The 21,189-nt window shown below is 45.4% G+C and overlaps 1 long non-coding RNA gene and 1 pseudogene across 1 annotated transcript; both read right to left on the bottom strand.

Moving 5' to 3' along the window:
* Positions 1–9,907: 9,907 nt before the first annotated feature.
* On the bottom strand, positions 9,908–11,114 carry LOC118473224 (plasma membrane ATPase-like; annotated as a pseudogene).
* Positions 11,115–12,944: 1,830 nt separating this feature from the next.
* Positions 12,945–20,725, bottom strand: LOC118476152 (uncharacterized). The gene is made up of 3 exons (XR_004855522.1): positions 20,614–20,725; positions 20,445–20,526; positions 12,945–13,022 (listed from the first exon to the last, which is right to left on the bottom strand). It is a non-coding gene; the product is annotated as an uncharacterized lncRNA (long non-coding RNA).
* Positions 20,726–21,189: the final 464 nt, after the last annotated feature.

Below are 21,189 nucleotides of genomic sequence, written 5' to 3'. Positions count from 1 at the left end.
CGACCCAGGGCTCGGACTCGGGCTCAGCCCCAGAAGACGACGAACTCCGCTCTGCCCGACCCCAGGGCTCAGACTCGGGCTCAGCCCCAGAAGACGACGAACTCCGCTCCGCCCGACCCCAGGGCTCGGACTCGGGCTCAGCCCCAGAAGATGACGAACTCCGCTGCGCCCGACCCCACGGCTCGGACTCGGGCTCAGCCCCAAAAGACGACGAACTCCGCTTCGCCCGACCCTAGGGCTCGGACTCCGCCCTGGCCTCTGCCGACGACCTCCGCCTCGCCCGACCCAGGGGCTCGGACTCGGCCTCGGCCATGGAAGACAGACTCGACCTCGGCTTCGGAGGAGCCTCCACATCGCCCAACCTAGGGCACAGGCCAGCCACGTCAACAGGAAGCGCCATCATCACCCTACCCCGAGCTGACTTGGGCCGCAGAGAACAAGACCGGTGTCACATCTGGCTAGCTCCGCCAGATAGGCAATGATGGCGCCCCGCATGCTCTGTGACGACGGCGGCTCTCAGCTCTCTTACGGAAGCAAGAGGACGTCAGCAAGGACTCAACCGCTCCGATAGCTGTCCCTCCGCCAGGCTCCATCGCTCCTCCGACGGCCACGACATCACACCAGCTGGGTGCCAAAATCTCTTCGGCTGCCACATCGGCATGTACTTAGGGCGCTAGCTCTCCCCCGCTAGACACGTAGCACTCTGCTACACCCCCCATTGTACACCTGGCTCCTCTCCTTACGCCTATAAAAGGAAGGACCAGGGCCCTCTTAGAGAGGGTTGGCCGCGCGGGGACGAGGACGAGACAGGCGCTCTCTTGGGGCCGCTCGCTTCCCTCTCCCGCGTGGACGCTTGTAACCCCCTACTGCAAGCGCACCCGACCTGGGCGCGGGACGAACACGAAGGCCGCGGGATTCCCACCTCTCTCACGCCGGCCTCCGGCCGCCTCGCTTCTCCCCCCTTCACGCTCGCCCTCGCGCTCGACCCTTCTGGGCTGGGGCATGCAGCGACACTCACTCGTCGGCCCAAGGGACCCCCCGGTCTCGGAACGCCGACAAAAGGCGTATAGAGTCTTCAACAAATCATCGGGTTTGGTTGAAGTCTCTAGCGACGTTGTATTTGATGAGACTAATGGTTCTCCAAGAGAGCAAGTTGTTGATCTTGATGATGTAGATGAAGAAGACGTTCCAACGGCCGCAATACGCACCATGGCGATTGGAGAGGTGCGGCCACAGGAACAAAATGAGCGAGATCAACCTTCTTCCTCAACTATGGTGCATCCCCCAACTCAAGACGATGAACAGGTTCATCAACAGGAGGCGTGTGATCAAGGGGGAGCACAAGATGATCATGTAATGGAGGAAGAAGCGCAACCGGCACCTCCAACCCAAGTTCGAGCGGTGATTCAAAGGGATCATCCCGTCGACCAAATTCTGGGTGATATTAGCAAGGGAGTAACTACTCGATCTCGATTAGTTAATTTTTGTGAGCATTACTCCTTTGTCTCTTCTATTGAGCCTTTCAGGGTAGAGGAGGCCTTGCTAGATCCGGACTGGGTGTTGGCCATGCAAGAGGAGCTCAACAACTTCAAAAGGAATGACGTTTGGACGCTGGTGCCTCGTCCTAAGCAAAACGGTGTGGGAACCAAGTGGGTGTTCTGCAACAAACAGGACGAGCACGGGGTGGTGACGAGGAACAAGGCTCGACTTGTGGCAAAAGGTTATGCCCAAGTCACAGGTTTGGACTTTGAGGAGACTTTTGCTCCTGTGGCTAGGCTAGAGTCCATTCGTATTTTGCTAGCATATGCCGCTCACCATTCTTTCAGGTTGTTCCAAATGGATGTGAAGAGCGCTTTCCTCAACGGGCCAATCAAGGAGGAGGTGTACGTGGAGCAACCCCCTGGCTTCGAGGATGAATGGTACCCCGACCACGTGTGTAAGCTCTCTAAGGCGCTCTATGGACTTAAGCAAGCCCCAAGAGCATGGTATGAATGCCTTAGAGATTTCTTAATTGCTAATGCTTTCAAGGTTGGGAAAGCCGATCCAACTCTTTTCACTAAGACATGTGATGGTGATTTGTTTGTGTGCCAAATTTATGTCGATGACATAATATTTGGTTCTACTAACCAAAAGTCTTGTGAAGAGTTTAGCAGGGTGATGACGCAAAAATTCGAGATGTCGATGATGGGTGAGTTGAACTACTTCCTTGGGTTCCAAGTGAAGCAACTCAAGGATGGCACCTTCATCTCCCAAACGAAGTACACGCAAGACTTGCTAAAGCGGTTTGGGATGAAGGACGCCAAGCCCGCAAAGACTCCGATGGGGACCGACGGTCACACCGACCTCAACAAAGGAGGTAAGTCCGTTGATCAAAAGGCATACCGATCAATGATAGGGTCTTTACTTTATTTATGTGCTAGTAGACCGGATATTATGCTTAGCGTATGCATGTGTGCTAGATTTCAATCCGATCCTAAGGAGTGTCACTTAGTGGCGGTGAAGCGAATTCTTAGATATTTAGTTGCTACGCCTTGCTTCGGGATCTGGTATCCAAAGGGGTCTACCTTTGACTTAATTGGATATTCAGATTCCGACTATGCTGGATGTAAGGTTGATAGGAAGAGTACATCGGGGACGTGCCAATTCTTAGGAAGGTCCCTGGTGTCATGGAACTCTAAGAAACAAACTTCCGTTGCCCTATCCACCGCTGAGGCCGAGTATGTTGCCGTAGGACAGTGTTGCGCGCAACTACTTTGGATGAGGCAAACCCTCAGGGACTTTGGCTACAATCTGAGTAAAGTCCCACTCCTATGTGATAATGAGAGTGCTATCCGCATGGCGGAAAATCCTATTGAACACAGCCGCACAAAGCACATTGACATCCGGCATCACTTTTTGAGAGACCACCAGCAAAAGGGGGATATCGAAGTGTTCCATGTTAGCTCCGAGAACCAGCTAGTCGATATCTTTACCAAGCCTCTAGATGAGCAGGCCTTTTGCAGGTCGCGTAGTGAGCTAAATGTCTTAGATTCGCGGAACCTGGATTGATTTATAGCATACATGTGTTTATGCCCTTGATCATGTTCCTTATGCATTTCGTTGCTTACTTATGGTGCTCAAGTTGTACAAACACTCCCCGGACCTCACAAGTCCTTTTTTTCGCAAGTAATGCATATATTTAGGGGGAGCTGTGCTACAACTTGACCCTTTGAGACTAACCATGTGCTTGAGTTTGCTTGTTTTAGTCTCAAAGGAGGTTTGAAAGGGAAAAGGTGGACTTGGACCATGAAAGACTTCCACTGCACTCCGATGAGAGGGTAACTCATTCCAAGTTCATCTCATGTACTCTTATTGTCTTTGTATTCTTATTAAAGATTTTGGTGAGGCAATGGGGTTCTGGGGCCAAGATTAATCCCGTTTTGGTGCTTGATGCCAAAGGGGGAGAAAATAAAGGCCAAAGCGATAAATGGATCAGCTACCACTTGAGATATTTTGAAAATTGTAGAATAGAGCTTTTGGTTTGTCAAAACTCTTTTATTGTCTCTCTTGTCAAAAGTTGGCTTCTTGTGGGGAGAAGTGTTGATTATAAAAAAAGGGGAGTTTTTTAAATCTTGAATCAATTTCTCTTGGAATGACTCTCTTTATGTCTTAACATGTGTGTTTGACTTAGAGATAGAAATTTGAGTTTGATTTGCAAAAACAAACCAAGTGGTGGCAAAGAGTGATCCATATATGTCAAATTTGAATCAAAACAATTTGAGTTCTTATTTGAATTGATTTTGTATTTGTTCTACTTGCTTTATATTGTGTTGGCATAAATCACCAAAAAGGGGAGATTGAAAGGGAAATGTGCCCTTGGGCCATTTCTAAGTATTTTGGTGATTTAGTGTCCAACACAAGTGCCTAAGTGTAAAATGGTGGACAAAGTACAAATCAAGGATAAAGGTATGTTTCTCGGACTTAGTACATTGTTTTAGAGACTAATGTATTGTGTCTAAGTGCTGGAAACAGGAAAAATCGAATTGGAATTGTCTTGGCTCGAGCAGCCAAGACTCTGCTCAGTCTAGGAGCACCGGACTGTCCGGTGGTGCACCGGACAGTGTCCGGTGCGCCAGGCTGGCTCGAGCGAACTGGCCGCTCTCGGGAATTCACCGGCGACGTACGGCTATAATTCACCGGACTGTCCGGTGTGCACCGGACTGTCCGGTGAGCCAACGGTCGGCCGGGCCAACGGTCGGCCGCGCGATCTGCGCGGGACACGTGGCCAAGCCAACGGCTAGAAGGAGGCACCGGACTATCCGGTGTGCACCGGACATGTCCGGTGCGCCAACGGCTCCAAGGCTGCCAACAGTCGGCTTCGCCATAGAAGGAAAGAAATCGGGCACCGGACTGTCCAGTGCGCCAGGCGACAGAAGGCAAAAATTGTCTTCTGGATTGCTCTCAACGGCTCCTAGCTGCCTTGGGGCTATAAAAGGGACCCCTAGGCGCAAGGAGGAGAAAACCAAGCATTCCTAAGCATTCTTGATCACTCACACTTCATTCTTGCGCACTTGTTCGACATTCTAGTGATTTGAGCTCCGTTCTAGTGTGCTAGTCTCTTGAGCTCAAGTCTGGGTCTTGTGTGTGCGTATTTGCTGTGATCTTTGTGTCTCGTGTGAGTTGCTAATCCCTCCCTTGCTCCGTGCTTCTTTGTGAACTTCAAGTGTAAGGGCGAGAGGCTCCAAGTTGTGGAGATTCCTCGCAAATGGGATTAAGAAAAGCAAAGAAAAACACCGTGGTATTCAAGTGGGTCTTTGGACCGCTTGAGAGGGGTTGATTGCAACCCTCGTCCGTTGGGACGCCACAACGTGGAATAGGCAAGCGTTGGTCTTGGCCGAACCACGGGATAACCACCGTGCCATCTCTGTGATTGATATCTTTGTGGTTATTATGTTTTGTTGAGACTCCTCTCTAGCCACTTGGATATTATTGTGCTAACACTTAACCAAGTTTTGTGGCTTAAGTTTTAAGTTTTCCAGGATCACCTATTCACCCCCCCTCTAGGTGCTCTCAACAGGTTCACCTCATCCATTCACATACTTGCTAATAAGTGTTAGTCGCCCTGTGAGCTGATAACAGAACAACAATCGAAGCCCCACAGCTTGGTAACTTGAAGGTAATTAACTCAACAATCAAATTGCAAGCCCAAGTTATGCTACTCACAAAATATATCATGACAGTACAACATATTGGTAACTTGAGGCTCCAACATTTAACCCACATATGATCCTCAGAAGACTGTTTGTGCAATAATGGTCTGACCAATTCAAAGTGCTTCCTCTAAAATTCACTTCATATACCAAGATCATCACTCTTCTTTTCCTCTCCTAACTTCGATACTTTTTTGGTAAACGAAAAAGGATATGTCTGAGACAAACTATTGTTTTTGCCTTTTCCAAATAATTAATCGATGCTACACACAGTTCAGCATAAGACTTCGCAAATTATGCAAAATAGGATTTTGGATTAAACAGTTTGTCTCAGACATATCCTTTTTCGTTTATCATAGTCTGTCCCCCCATCTGGGTTTGGTGTTCCTTGTGAACTCTCCAACGAGTCTGAGCTGAACAGCTCATCTCTTTCAAGCTTAAGAAGGGTTTCTTTTTGATTTGCCTTTCAGCAACGGCACAACTTCAAGCATTGTTGTTCTGTTTTCAAATTCTGAATGAGTACAGAATAGCCCAAACTAAGACCATTCTTCTCAGTTCAGATTCAGAGAACTTGTCGCTCAGTTTTGAGTCTGCAATTTCATCATATCTACCCTGCCTTGCCAGCGGGAGCACCCAGTTTAGAATTCCATATGTATTATATGAAACAAGCTGAACTGCAATGCGTCACCAATCTAGCTACCATAACTGAACTGGTATACAATGGAAATACTTCATGCTCTGTAGTTTGGACAGCTCTAAAAACTTTACTGTTAATTCGTTATATAAGTTTAGAACTGACGGAGGTGTAAGGAATAATAACTGGTGAGTTACGAAATCAATATATACATTTTGGTTGGTTCCTTTGCCATTTTTATATTGTGTCCTTGCTGGTTTGGTCGCTTGGAGGCTAAGCCTACCCCCTCTGTCTTCGGATCCTGGCTTCGCCCCTGATACCTTGTAAACTTACAAATTTCACAAAAGAATGTGGTATGGCCAATTTTGTTCGGACATAGGACAAGCATAGAACAATAAGTTTCATAAACTAAACTACCACACAAAATAGACCATGTGCTTTACATGGTAGCTCGAGAAATAGCTTTACATGGTAGCTGATTTTTGCTTAAAGTTCTTGCAATTCATCAATACTTTGGACCATCATCACAACATAGCAATCCCGACAAATGTATTGTTTCTCACAGCATTTGTCACAAGATAAAACTTCGAATAACCTCATACATCTTAAGACAGACATTAGCTGCAGGAAGGCAAATGAGGCATTGTAGAATATGGATGTCTTTAAATACTAGCTGAGCCCAGCAGAATTTTATCCTTAGGTATGTTCTAACTAGCAAGTTTCCAGAATGCAACAGTTTTCAAGGACAAAATGTGGTGATTTGGCAGTGAAGCAATTATTAAACCTTTCACTAATACTTCCAAAATTCTGTTTAATGGTATCATAATTTTTTTTAAAAAAATCCACAATATGTACAATAAGCTAAGAGAACCCATTTTCTATGCGCGATTCGATTTGCTATTTGCCTATGCACAAGCGGTGGTTTGCAGTGCCCAAGTGCTTTGTTTGTTCTGTTGGATGGTATTGAAGGAAGGAATTGAGAATCGAAGTTTTGCACTCATCTCCTTTTGTATATACTTACTACCTTCTATCATTAGGCTGATTAATCTGCATTTGTTCATTGGCTATGATGCAAGCTACACCAGAGTATTGGACTGTCGTTGTAGAGTTATTTTCAATGAATTATTGAAGTGACAAATGTGTGCGATTTCTGGTACATTTCAGTTTGTGCGGATTTGGTAAAGGGAGCCAAGGACAAGCATTTGAGGTTAAGGGACCTGTCAGGATCCCTACTAAGGATCTCCATATTAAAGTGCGGAAGGTATCAAGATGTTTCCTAGCCTCTGCTGTTGAAACTGTCTGCTGGTTGGCTTTGTTTAATTTTACTGATTGAGTTTTTAGTGCTTTCATTAATAGGAATACATAATACATTGATTTGTTCACTATTCGTTAATTTAAACATGTGTTAAGCATTAAAGTGCTCGCAGTTCACACAATATTATGCTATTGTAAATTTTAGTTTGATTAGTTTGGTGTTTTGGATACCATTTTTTTCTTAAAAAGATTTTTCTTACTACTATAACATGTAAAACTAATGTATCTATCCTGCACCATGGGAGGTGATTTTTATTATTTACGTTATTATCTACTCCCTGTGTTCCTAATTATTGGTCACTTTGGCTTTTCTATAGTTCCATAGCTTTTGGTATGCACCTAGATATACAAAGTATCTCTATGTATCTAGAATCTAAAAAACCAAAATGAGCTATAATCTGAAGTAGAGGTGAAGGCTTTACCAATGTACCTTGTTTTATGTTACCCTGTTTTCTGGGTAGCAATTTGTGTCAAATTGTGGTGGGAATGAGATTCATCATTCATGCCATATAAAGTACACTGTAGCGTGGTGGCTATCTGTTTCAAATTGTGGTGGGAATGGGATTCATCATTCATGCCATCTCAAGTACACTGTCGCCTTAGTAACTTTAGACTTCATCTTCTGGATAGTAATAACTGATCCTTACTGCATGTTGCTTCTCCATAGTTCTCAGTTCATAGATGAAACACACCAAATAACAGCTGTGACATTATAAATAGCAAAAGTATGCCTGGTCTTGCAAATTTTTAAGCCTAAAATCTATCCAATGACACTGATGAGTGCTATGTATTGTGTACTCATGTGGTTACAATATACAGTTCACCTGCTGCTGCTGGTTATTAATGATTCGTGTATTTGCCTCATAGGAATTTTATTTTTCAAAAGTAGCCTGATTGCATCATAGTGAATTGATTCTTTCTGCCTAAGACTGACCTTATGGTACAAAGCATTTTCCTTATATCATCGTTTCAGAATTTTATGGCAGCTTTAGACACAACGAATATGCATAATAAAATTCACCTACAACGTATATGTGTTGTGAAATTACCAGGATTGGCTCTTGTGCTACTAGCAACCTATTCTATGATTTATATTGGCATAGACATACGTGTAATATATTTGTGCATTCTTGATTCCACTTGTAATTTCTGTAATTTTCTCCTAACTGATCTATCATTGTTGTCAGTCTGCATATTAAATACATGATACCTGTTTAAGAGACTACTTGTTTTTATGTGGTACCTGTGGTGGAGGATCTGGTTAGTCAGTGATGCTAGTGTGCTGTGTTATATAGGTGTCTGGACAAGCAGCAACAGTTCGTTGTGACGGCTGACAGGTGTGCCTTTTACGACTGCAGATTCCTCGGCTGGCAGGTACTTTCCTTTCTTTTACCCTATTAGCTGTATGAGTTCATTGTTTTTTGTTATTTCTCTTTTTATTAGTTCATTTTCACGCTAGCTGTAGGTGCCTCATCACATTGTGCTATTTATTTGATGTTTGCTTCTTCGAAAAATGCCCTAGCTTACCTGAGCTTCCAAGTCGTATGGAGATATAAACATAACTGCCATTATTTAGTTCTATCGTTCTGTTACTTACAGGTATTCTAATGTCAGCGTGCATATTACATAAGTTTTCTCCTTATCTGATCTATAATTGACACACTAATCAGTAACTAGTATAATATTCCAAACTTGTGTGTATTTCGGGTATTTATTGGGGTAGTGTAAAGTTTATATGCATACTTCCTGTATATAGAGGTTGATGCTATTTATGTAATGATAGTGGGAAGACTTAGCTAATAGTATGATTTGTGTACGATGAGTTGCATCCGTTCACAATTCCCTTTCTCACATGCTTCTCTTCCTTCTATTTTGGATCTGCCATTAAATACAATAACAAACACTATCTACTGTCCAACCCAGGCATTCCAGGCATCTTCCTTGAACCAGGCATCCCAGACATCATGCCTCCAGTTCCTGACCGATTCATTGGAAATCCCCCTCCAGGTGAAAGGGGCCCTCCTGGTGAGCCACGGCCATTCCTAATGACAGATGCTGCTCCAGGGCGTAATCCAAGATTCTTTTCTGCCTCAGAGTGAATTTCACTGATTATCTTGGCCTTAGGCCCTGTTCCAATCTCGCGAGATAAACTTTAGCAGCTATTTTTTTAGCTATTTTTAGCCATTTGTAATCTAAACAGGAGAGCTAATGGTGATAATTGAAACTAAACTTTAGCACTTCAATTCCTATAGCTAAAGTTTAGCATGAAGCTAAAGTTTATCCCGTGAGATTGAAACGGGGCCTTAATCTGAAAGTCACAAACAGCATAAGTTCCAGAATAATTTTACAATTAACTCAAAGTGTGGATATGTTCTGAACTGAAAATGTGGCTATGTTCTGTGACCTATGTATGATATATGATACCAAGAATCATTCAAGTGATGAATCAAGCATTAACTTCAATAAAATTCATGCCGGTATATCAAAGTAACATAATGATTCTAAGTATGCCATTAAGTCATGTAGTATATGTGATGAGATCAAGTCATATTTAATGTAATGTAGCTAATGCTTATATACAGTAACAGTAGTGATTCTAATTACCTCCTCACGTCGAGGTACCCAGTTATTTGACTGGAGAACAATCACATCACGAACCATAAACCTCAAACGTGGTGCAATTAAGCTGGGGATTCATTGTTAGCTCCTTCATCTGGAAAATTTTTATCTGTAATCAGATGGCTCCCGTCGGGCAGCAAAGGTGTTGTCGTCGACATCGCAGCAGAGGGGCTCTCACACCGTGTAGTTATGCTGGATGGTGTCGATGTCCAGGCCCTTGAGCTTGACCACCGACTCCACGTGGCCCTTGAGGGTGTTGAGCTCCCTCAGCCTCGCGATCTCAGCTCGTCTCTTGGCCTGCTCGGCGATCTCGGACAGCTCGCGGTAGCTGCTCTTGTCGTTGAACAGCGTGTTGGAGGAAGCCTCCGGCGGCTGGAGCCCGTGCAGCGTCCTCTGCGCGGTGGCCCACTGCGCCTCCCTCTCTTCCAGCCCGTAGTCCTTCTTGGTGGTGAAGGCGGTCTGTGCACATGAGAACATGTTAGCAAACGCTCCTACAATGTCCCGCTCTCCGGCGACTACTGGGACAGAAATAATCCTACCTTGTTCTCGAGGAGGTTGTCCCATGCCCTGCCGCTGAGCACGAAGCGGATGAAGAACTTGATCAGGTCCAGGGGGAAGTAGAAAACGATGCTGTAGAGCCAGACAACACCAGCCCAGCCCTTGATCCTGGCGAAGCCCCAGTTGGCGTAGACAGCGAGGAAGGTCGCAACCTGATGAGCAGGCACAGCTTAGGCACAGGGCGGACATCATCTTATGCTCGCTGTCCCTGATCGACCTCACACCGAATTTGTCCTGCGCAATGACATGGTGGTGAGAACAACCAGACAGGAAAAAACTCTACCGATCGATGCAAAGTGCTAGGGAGTATTTTTATCGAGAAGAAGTCGGTCTTGTGCATAGCCCAGAAGAAAATGACAGTCATCAGAGCAAGGTAGCTTCCAAGCTAGCACGATGCCCGTAACAAAGATCTCCTTCAGCTTCCAACTGTCGGGCAACGGAGATGGCTTAACTCTGTCCTTAGAGATGGTCATGATAGTACCTGCAAAAGGGAGAAAAGACGGTGAGAAAAATTGAGAAGCGATGTCTATACTATGATAGTACTATTAAAAAACGATAATACATACCGTCATTGAGAATGGCAATGATAAGAACCGTGAAGGGAGAGAAATCGTATTGCCAGATCAATGCAATGAGCATAAATCCAAGCTGTAAAACAAAATACACATTAGGTTGCAGACACAACGAGCTTTCCGTTTATTTTTTTTTTTAAAAAAAACATGTCAGGTACATACCACTATATGGATTGTGATGGAAACTGCATAGATCTGTTGATTCACAAGATGAAGAAAGGAAAAGAGTCAGGAGATAGATCATGCATGCTACCATAAAAAAAGGGAGGCAGGAGAATATATGCTTAGAAAAGAACTAACGGAGTAGCTCACCAATTAGCCGAATATTTTCAAGTGTTCTAAGTTTGACCAACCGTTCTTTGTCTCTTCTTTCCATCCCTTGGTCAGGGCCAGTTAATTTAGTAATTCTCAGCTCTTAAGTTGCTAGCACATTAAAAGGCTTCCCGACATTTGGGCTGACCACGGCACTTCAGCCTTAATAAGAGCAGGGGTGATAGGGCCAACCTGAATTTTAGGATAGTGAACAGGGCAATTATGATATGAAGAGTTGCATCCGTTCACAATTCTCTTTCTCACATGCTTCTCTTCCTTCTATTTTTGATCTGCCATTAAATACAATAACAAACACCATCTACTGCTCAAATAGAAAACACCATCTAACTACCAAATTTCTGCACCAATAAAATTCACCTACAACGTATATGTGTTCACTGGACTGATGATCCACAAGTCATCATCAAGTTAGAAAATTGCCAATCTACCTTGTTTGGTTTATTTGGAATGGTTGAAAACTCACCACTATATTAGGTCTGTTCTTTTCAACTGCCAGTGAGGTTTTAGGCATTGTGTCATCAAATGTATTTAGTATGAGCTGCAGACGCCGTACTTTAGCACCAACTGGGCAATACAAATCCATCAGACGCAATCATGCATGCCATCCACCTCTGCATGAGCTGCAGACTCGTGAACTACAAGCCTTAATCACAGTCACACCTACAGTCCAAAATAAGTGCTGAACCAACCAACCCACACTGCTCCTACGTCGTGCTATATCAATGCACTGGCCCATTTTACAATTTTTTTTAAATATTTTCAAATGAAAAAAAGGTTTTGATGGAGCCAGCCGTATTGAACCTTGAAAGAGTTGCATTGGACAAGAAAAAAAAGACGCATATGTAAGTTATATTATAAACAATAATTAACACAAGATTTCACTATCAAATTTATGAACGTTATTTAGTCGCATGTTTAATATATATTCAGGTTGTTCGACGACTATAGCTATGAAGATTTTTATGGGCTACAACGGAAGTATAGTATTGTCGCTCGAGTTGAAGTTAAATTTCCGATGGAACCACATTATCGTGACAGACAACATTACATTTTGTCTGACATCAATGTAAGACAACATCTCTTTAAGTTTCATTTATATAACTATATATAATATTCGTACCACACTCTCTTTTGTGCTGAAATCAAATTAGGGAGCCAAGATCGAGGCCATTGCAACTCGGTATGAGATAGTCAAAGACTTCAACAATTTGCTCCATGAAAAGCATGTCCATAAGATGCACAACGTAGTGTTTGGTCTTAATCCGGGTGCATTTAATTTTCGACATCTAAATGGTACCATGGAGTTGTATATGACCCAACAAACTGTCATAGAGCCATACGCTGTCCCAGTTCAAATGCCACCATTTCCAAAACATATATTCTTGAACCTTGATGATATTGCCGAGTTGCCAAACATGACTTTAGTTGGTAAGAATATATCGATATACTAACCCTATTAAAAATTCCTTTACACAAAATTCAGCATTAATCCATATTTCATTGTGATTTTGTAGACATTATGGCTATTGTAGTCCACTTGGATACAATCCATCGCACAATGTGGGGTATATTCAGGAAGATTGTTATAATGGATGCTAGGTATATATATATTCCATTAATACTACCGATATGATGTTAAATCTATTCATACTAATCTATTCTTCACAAAATCAATGTCATAAGGTGCTCTTTACATACCATTAAAGTTTGGGGTGACTTACTAAACAAAGATCTCCTTCAGCTTCCAACTATCGGGCAACGGAGATGGCTTAACTCTGTCCTTAGAGATGGTCATGACAGTACCTGCAAAGGGAGTGAGTGAGTGAGTGGGAGGTGAACGGACGAAGGATAGGGATCGCGAGCCGATGGCGAATGGCGCTGCCGTCGTCCTCAACCCCCAGTCTCCGATGGGGGGGCCCTTTCCTCCGCGGGCGGGGGGAGCGCTTCCCCTGTCGTCGGTCTCGGGAAGCCTCCATGCGCGGCGTGCTCGGGGTCCTGCCCCCAGGCCTGTCCTCGCCCAGATCCGGTAAGTGCCTCCCCAATCTCGTGGCCTCTGTGCGATGTGGTTCCTCCCAAACGCGTTCAAGATCTCCCCCTCCCAGATACTCTGCATCCTGTTCCGCACTGGTTTGTTGGACCCGTTCAAGATCCGCAATCTCGGCCTTCATTGCCGCGTCTCCCTGCGTCTGATTCATCCGACAGTGTGGCAGTCTACTCGCCGGGCTACCATTTCCCCTACAAGGCGGAGGGGGCTTTGGATTCTGGCTGTGTGTTGTCCCATCGCCGTGCTAGAGGGGTCCCTGCCGCGTCGCGTGTGAGCAGTCAGCCATCCCCTGCAGCTCCCAATGTCATCGAGGGGGGATGGTCTGTTGTCCGGCCGCGGCATTGGTGGCGCAAGATCTTGCAGGATCCTGGTGGTGCTCCACGGAACCTTCAATCGGACAAGAAAGGCTCTAGTCTTTTCAAATTGAAGCTCAGGGGTAAATGCTACAACTGCCTCTCATCTGCACATCTCGCGTTCCGCTGCTCGGCCCCTACGCGCTGTTGGCACTGTTTGAAATCCGGGCACCGGGCGAGATCTTGCAGCCAAAAAGGATACCAGGGACCATTCAATGCTACGCTCGTCAACACTGAACCAACCAAGCAGTCATCAAGGAGTTCCAACTACCAGGAGTTACTGCCAATGCCCAGCATCCCCCATAAGTACCAGGTCCCTTCCCAGGAGTCTTCTCACGGTCAACTGCACCCAATTCTCAAGAAGTCCTACCTTCAAGCTGTCCAGGAGGGTCACGGTATGGAGGCGCGCTACCCAGGAGATCCTAGGGGGAGGCCTGCGCGTGCCTTCTGTGCGGTCTCGGCGACCGGTTCCATTCGTCGTCGGAGAGATGAGTTGATCGACAAGGCCATCGTCTGCTCCTTCGACGGCAACAACCATGAGGTGGACACTCTTTCCGCAGGGGACATGCTGAGGGAAAAGTTCAACCTGCACCACGGTCAGTATCAACTAGTCAAGCATTTCCCTGAGCAATTCTTTATCGTCTTCTCGGACCCGAGGTCGAAGCAGTGGGCGCTGGACAGGAGATCGGTCTCGTTTTGAGGCCGGATTTTCCATTTTGGGGATTGGTCGGAGGATTGCTATGCTAGAAATACTAACCTTGAATTTAGAGTTAAAGTCCGGGTCGAAGGAATCCCGGTACACTGTTGGGGGGAAGAAGTGGCTTCAAAGGCCTTGGGCAAGAGCTGTGCAATTCACTATGTGCAAGAGCGCACAAGGCGTAGGGAGCGCACCAGGTCATTTGATCTCTGGGCTTGGTGCTCTGACCCTTGCGACATCCCTAAAGAGGTCTTGCTAACTGTTTTAGAGCCTGACAGGGAGCTGCCTCCGGTCAACTCTCCTCTAACTTTGGTTGGTGCTCAGCACGATGCTCCTGCTGATCTGAAACCTGGTCATGTCTACACTCTTCGCAACCACATAGAGGTGGTGGAGGACCTCTCTTTCCTTAGTGGGAGGGGAGCTAGTGGGAGGGGAGCCAGGGGGTCCGTCTAACCGCAAGCAGCGCAGGGAGTTTGTTTGGAGCTATGGTGCCCCGGACTCAGTGGGCGAAAAAAGAGATCGTGCTGAAGATTTCAGAGGAAGAGAGACTGTGCGCCGCGACTGGGATCATGATGATGATAATGGGGATTTTCAGAGAGATAGACGCAGCGGTAACCGCCGACATCGCAGCCTGTTTGGATGGGCGCGCTCGTCGCGATGCCGGGGGGTATGGATGACTGCTACAGTTCCAATGACAGGCATGGGCGATCGACTCCATTTCGTCGCCATGGCTGGGGGATGACGCCGTCATCCCGCTGGGTACCCAAGGCAAAGGTTAGGACAGTCTCTTTTGCAGACCCCATTGTTACTGCTATCTGGCCATAGGTGGAATGCCAAGGGAGACCTAAAGATGGTGGAGGCAAATCCGGTTCGTTGGGCGCTGTTAACATGAATTCATCGCTGGGACCTTCTACCTCTACGCGCAAGTTACCACATACGGTCAAGCTCGCTAATGTTTTCACCTCAATTCACAATAGTTTAGACAGTGTGCTGCCTTATTCCTCTAGCGACAACCTGCTAATTACGAGCACGAATATTACAGCCAACACACCAGCTGCCCAACCGATTGAGCTTAGTGAGGATTCAGAATTGTTTACATTTCAAAACTGTTTAAACAGCGCCCTGGGGGTCTGCCCAGGTGCTGATCTGGGCGCTGTCAGTCCGGCCGGGTGTTTAGAGCCTCTTCCTGCGATCGTTAATCAAGATACTAGCGACAACCTTCTCAATCTGTGCACAAATAATCCAGCCAACACACCAGCTGCCCAACCGATTGAGTTTAGTAAGGATTCAGAATTGTTTACATTTCAAAACTGTTTAAACAGCGCCCTGGAGACCTGCCCTGGTGTTATTCTTGGCACTGACGGTCCGACCGGGAGTTTAGAGCCTCACCTTGCGATTGTTAATCAATATACAGATTGCACCACGTCTGTTGTTGATCAGGCTGTTCCTGCTGATAGCGGCTATCAGGTTCCTTTAGGGGCTTCGCCTGCTCTGGGAACAGGGTCCCATCCACAGCTGCTTAATTTCATTGCTGAGATTACCCATCCGCCAGAGCCACCTCTGATTCCGACCCCACCAAAAAGACATACTTTAAAACTCCAGAAGCAATCCATCACTAAAAGGGCAAGTGTTAGGCTGGCTGCAAAACATCGTTTTAAGTCCGGGAATAACAGAGATGCAATATCCAAAGCCCAGGAAATCTTACTGGCCAAGCTTAACAACTCGGCAGCAAAAAATGTCGGTCGCTCTAAGTCTCTAATCATGCTGATTTCGATGATTCACTTGAACAGGTGGCAAGTATTTTCACAAAACCTCTTCCCAAGAAGCATATGGAGGCAATCTTGGAGCTGATAAATCAAGATATTGTGAAGACAGCGAAGAACAAAAAGAAAGGGAGAAAGGTGACACCTGCCCTCGTGGCTGTGGATGTGGGAGAGAGCTGAGCCCCTGGTCTGGGCAGGTCGGTGGTGCTTTTGGTGAACAATGTATCCTCAGATGGATAGCCTCGCTCGGCGCAGCTCCGTTCCATACGTTCTTGGTTGTACCTCTGCTAGCTTTAGCGATTATAGGCAGTGCCTTTTGTTCCGTGGCATGCCTTTGTATCTCTGCCCTTTTGGTTTATGGTTTGGGGCTGAACTGTGTCGTAGCTCAACATTCCACTGTTTTATGGCCCTAGCTTCTGTTATTTTGGTTCTGCAGCGTCTCTTGCTGTTTGATGAGTGCTGGCAGCTTAGTATCTCAGCTTCTGTTATTTTGGTTCACCAGAGTCTCTTGCTGAATTGTGTGAGCTGGCAGCTCAATGTCTCTAGTAGAGTGGATGTTTTTACCTTATGAATCCGAAATGTTCTATTTTTTCTTGGAACGTGCGGGGGTTAAATGATCCCGCTAAGCGCGACAGCGTGAGACATACGATTCTGTCCACCAATGCTTCCATTGTTTGCCTTCAAGAGACAAAGATTTCGAGTTGGACAAATGTCGTATTAAAGGAAACAGTAGGCGCCAAATTAGCCAACCAATCTTTTCACCTCCCTTCTTTGGGCGTCTCAGGTGGCATCCTTATTGCCGCTGATCCTGATTTTTTCGACATGACTCTCTTGCCAAGTTCAGCAGCATATTCACTATCGGTGAGGATCAGTTCTAGGCTGGAGGATGAGGTGTGGGACCTCACGGGGGTTTACGGGCCACAACTAGAAAATGAGAAAATGATATTCCTCTCTGAGCTCCGGTACATCCAATCAATGGTCAGACCAGAATGGATTCTCCTAGGTGACTTCAACATGATCAGGAGAGCAAGAGAGAAAAACAAAGGGTCAATCAACAGAAGAGTGATGAGGCAGTTTAATAACACAATTGATGATCTGCATCTCCTTGAACTTGAGCTAACTGATAGAGCATTCACCTGGTCAAATGAACAAATGAGTCCTACCATGACTAGGATTGATAGGTTCTTCGCAACAATTGAGTGGCATGACCTGTTCCCCTCGGCTGACATTCATTCCATGTGCACCATGACTTCAGACCACTGCCCGCTTTTATTGCAAAGCCACTCTTCGGGTACTTTCTACCAAGGGTTTAGGTTCGAATCTTTTTGGCCTAAGATTGAGGGGTTCAACGAGGTGGTCCATCAAGCTTGGAACTCTACAGTAACCTCAAATGATGCCATACTTCGACTGCACGTAAAGATGGCTCGCACTGCCAAAGCTCTTTCGGCTTGGAGACGCAATACGGTTGGCAACTTCAAAGTGAAGATGGCCATCATTCAGATCACCCTTACTCTACTGGATAAAGCTCAAGAGAATAGACAACTTTCCTCTGAAGAATTTGATTTCAGGAGGACTCTTAAAAGCAAGATTCTTGATATTACCTCCGCTCAGAGGGCAAGTGCAAGACAACACTCTAGACTCACCTGGATGCGGCTGGGCGATGCTAACACTAAATTCTTTCACCTAACAGCCAATAATAGAAGGCGGAAAAATTTAATCAGATCGTTAATTAAAGATGACACTTTGTTAACGAGTCAGGAAGACAAATTGAATGAGGTACAGCTTCACTTCGATCAGATGCTAGGCACGACAGGTAGGAGGAGCAGTGCTGTTCACTGGGACCACCTGGGGTATGCCCCCTTTGAGTTATCTGAGCTGGACAACTCGATTGAGGACAATGAAATTAAGGATGTTGTGATGGGTCTTCACTCGGAAAAGGCCCCCGGTCCGGACGGGTTCATTGGGCTGTTCTATAAAAGCTGCTTCGATTTGATAAGATATGATCTTTCTATGGCAATAAAGGATTTTTTCCAGCATAGATCCAAAAGCCTTCATCTGGTCAATGAAGCAAACATCATCCTCATACCAAAGGGGGAAAATGCGGATAGAATTGCGAGGTTTAGGCCGATCAGCCTAATCAATAGCTTCATGAAAATTATAACAAAAATCATGGCAAATAGGTTGGCTCCAAGAATGAACGATATTATCTCCAGTGCTCAGAATGCCTTCATCCAGAACCGGTCAATCCATGACAATTTTCTGTATGTGCAAAGGGTGATTATGAACCTGCATAAAAATGGTAATCCTGCTCTCTTCGTCAAGCTCGATATCTCCAAAGCTTTTGACACCCTAAATTGGGCATACCTCCTGGATGTGTTAAGGGCCTGCGGGTTCTCCCAGAAATGGCGCAATTGGGTGGCTGACATTCTGGGATCTTCCTCCTCGAGAATAATTATCAATGGGCAACGTTCAAACGCAATCAAGCACATGCGTGGGGTGCGACAAGGAGACCCACTTTCCCCCTTCCTTTTCATTTTAGCGATGGATCCACTTCACCGGATGATTGAGAAAGCCGCTGACGAGGGATTGCTTGGACAGGTTTTACCTAGAGGGGCTAAGTTGCGATGCTCTCTATACGCGGATGACGCGGGTGTGTTCATTAAAGCTGACAAATCAGACTTGGAGGTGCTCAAAGGGATTCTCAACGCGTTCGAGGGGTGCTCTGGGCTAAAGATCAACTATGACAAAATAGAAATTTACCCAATTCGTTACCCGGCAGCATTATGGCCTGCGCTATCGGAGGTGTTTCCGGGCAAATACTCTAGCCTCCCCGGGAAGTACCTTGGGTTACCCCTTCATTTCAAGAAAGTTAAAAGGAATGACCTTCAACCTTTAATCGATAAAATCAACAATAGGTTGGCAGGTTGGAAAGGCAAAATGCTGTCAAAGGCCGGTAGGGAAACTCTTGTTAAAGCGGTGCTATCCGCACAACCAATCTACCATTTAACGGTTTTTCCACCTCAAAAATGGCTGCTGCAAACAATTGACAGAATGCGTAGAAACTTCCTGTGGAAAGGGAGCAATCCTGAAGTTTGCAGCGGGGGGCACTGCCACGTCAACTGGACCTTAACTTGCCTCCCTAAGGACAAGGGAGGTCTTGGAATTCTGGACCTTGATCGTTTTGCGAGGGGGCTTAGACTAAGATGGCTGTGGCTACGTTGGAAGAGCAAAGATAGGGCGTGGACTGCCTTGCAGCTTCCTTGTGACAAAACTGATGAAGATCTTTTCAACGCTTCCACAATTGTCACGGTAGGCAATGGAAAGATGGCAGAATTCTGGAATTCTAGTTGGGTTCAAGGCCAAGCCCCTAAGAACATTGCACCATCGCTGTTCAAGAAGACAAAGAGGAAGAACATCACGGTGGCCAAAGCGCTCAATAACAACAACTGGATTCGTCTTTGCTCTCCGTATTCGGGGGAGGGTGAGTTTGGAGAGTTAATCTCTTTGTGGCGGGCCTTAGGCGACATGCAAGAGCTTAACGGGTTGGAAGACAACATCGCTTGGAGATGGACGGCAGATGGGCAGTACAGTGCTAGTAGTGCTTACAAAATCCAGTTCGCATCCAATTTTAGTATAATGAATCTATGCCCCATTTGGAAGGCTAAAGTGGAACCGAAGTGCAGATTTTTTTGCTTGGACACTTCTTCATAAGAGAATTCTGACGGCCGACAATCTTCAAAAAAGAGGCTGGCCATGCAACCCAGTATGCTGCCTCTGCAACTCAGCCCCAGAAACAATCCTCCACTTATGCAAGGATTGCCCCTTTAGTAGAGAGGTGTGGATCAAAGTTTGGAATGGGGCCAACGTTCCATTACTGACGGGGTCTACCAATGACATTTCTTTATACGATTGGTGGATGGACCTGCGCAGCCTTTGCAGCAGACAGACCAGAAGAGGCTTCGACGGTCTTCTAATTCTTTTTTGGTGGAACCTTTGGCTGGAAAGAAATAATAGAATCTTTCAAAGGCAGCATCGAAGCATTGATCAAGTGGCTCTGGCAGTCAAGGATTTTGGGTAGTAGCTGAAGGCTTGTTGGTTGGTTGACCCAGTGGTTTTTCTTTGGCTTCGGCCGTTTTTCTTTTCTGTTTTTTCCTTTCTGTTCATTTTTGTTGTCTTTCATTTCTTTTCCCGTAAGTTCCCTGGAGTTTGTACTTCTTTTTCCATTCTAATATAGATCGGAGTGGCAAACCTTTTGCCCCTTCCTTTCAAAAAAAAGACAGTACCTGCAAAAGGGAGAAAAGACGGTGAGAAAAATTGAGAAGCGATGTCTATACTATGATAGTACTATTAAAAAACGATAATACATACCGTCATTGAGAATGGCAATGATAAGAACCGTGAAGGGAGAGAAATCGTATTGCCAGATCAATGCAATGAGCATAAATCCAAGCTGTAAAACAAAATACACATTAGGTTGCAGACACAACGAGCTTTCCGTTTATTTTATTTTTTTAAAAAAAACATGTCAGGTACATACCACTATATGGATTGTGATGGAAACTGCATAGATCTGTTGATTCACAAGATGAAGAAAGGAAAAGAGTCAGGAGATAGATCATGCATGCTACCATAAAAAAAGGGAGGCAGGAGAATATATGCTTAGAAAAGAACTAACGGAGTAGCTCACCAATTAGCCGAATATTTTCAAGTGTTCTAAGTTTGACCAACCGTTCTTTGTCTCTTCTTTCCATCCCTTGGTCAGGGCCAGTTAATTTAGCAATTCTCAGCTCTTAAGTTGCTACCACCTTAAAAGGCTTCCCGACATTTGGGCTGACCAGGGCACTTCAGCCTTAATAAGAGCAGGGGTGATAGGGCCAACCTGAATTTTAGGATAGTGAACAGGGCAATTATGATATGAAGAGTTGCATCCGTTCACAATTCTCTTTCTCACATGCTTCTCTTCCTTCTATTTTTGATCTGCCATTAAATACAATAACAAACACCATCTACTGCTCAAATAGAAAACACCATCTAACTACCAAATTTCTGCACCAATAAAATTCACCTACAACGTATGTGTGTTCACTGGACTGATGATCCAGAAGTCATCATC

This window comes from Zea mays, chromosome 1 (assembly GCF_902167145.1).
Source record: "Zea mays cultivar B73 chromosome 1, Zm-B73-REFERENCE-NAM-5.0, whole genome shotgun sequence".
In the NCBI taxonomy this organism is placed as follows: domain Eukaryota; kingdom Viridiplantae; phylum Streptophyta; class Magnoliopsida; order Poales; family Poaceae; genus Zea; species Zea mays.
Note: the sequence above shows the minus strand (reverse complement) of the source record. Positions and strands in the feature narration are given on the sequence as shown.